The 608-nt window shown below is 48.2% G+C and overlaps 1 protein-coding gene across 1 annotated transcript in view; it reads left to right on the top strand.

Annotated features, from left to right (window-relative positions):
- Nucleotides 1–608, top strand: part of BRD4 (bromodomain containing 4) — a 21,757-nt gene that overhangs the window by 13,931 nt on the left and 7,218 nt on the right. The gene's annotated exons all lie outside the window — the stretch shown is intronic.

Genomic DNA, 608 nt, shown 5'->3' with positions numbered 1-608 from the left:
AAATAGAGGAAAATCCCAAAGGGATTGTGTGGGAAATAGAGGAAAATTCCAAAGGGATTGTCTGGGAAAGAGAGGAAAATCCCAAAGGGATTGTGTGGGAAATAGAGGAAAATCCCAAAGTGATTTTGTGGGAAATAGAGGAAAATCCCAAAGTGATTTTGTGGGAAAGAGAGGAAAATCCCAAAGGGATTGTGTGGGGAATAGAGGAAAATCCCAAAGTGTTTGTGTGGGAAATAGAAGGAAAATCCCAAAGTGATTTTGTGGGAAAGAGAGGAAAATTGTCTGGAAAAGAGAGGAAAATCCCAAAGTGTTTGTCTGGGAAATAGGAGGAAAATCCCAAAGTAGAGGAAATAGGGAAAGATCCCAACTCGCTGCCGGAGGAGGGAACGTTCCGGTGCTGCCATCACCTGGCAACTCATGGAATCCAGGGCTGGAATGTTGGCTCCAGCAGAGTCGCTCCGGAATGGGAACCGGCGCGACGGGAATTCCCTGGGGAGCCACGAGCTCCCAGTGCAACAGGAATTCCTTGGGGAGCTCCCAGTGCAACGGGAATTCCCTGAAGAGCTACAAGCAACAGGAATTCCCTGGGGAACCACCACCATCTCCCA

The sequence above is a fragment of the Neopelma chrysocephalum genome, unplaced genomic scaffold (genome assembly GCF_003984885.1).
Source record: "Neopelma chrysocephalum unplaced genomic scaffold, ASM398488v2 Primary Assembly neopelma1_328, whole genome shotgun sequence".
In the NCBI taxonomy this organism is placed as follows: domain Eukaryota; kingdom Metazoa; phylum Chordata; class Aves; order Passeriformes; family Pipridae; genus Neopelma; species Neopelma chrysocephalum.
This window is presented reverse-complemented; position numbering and strand designations above follow the sequence as displayed.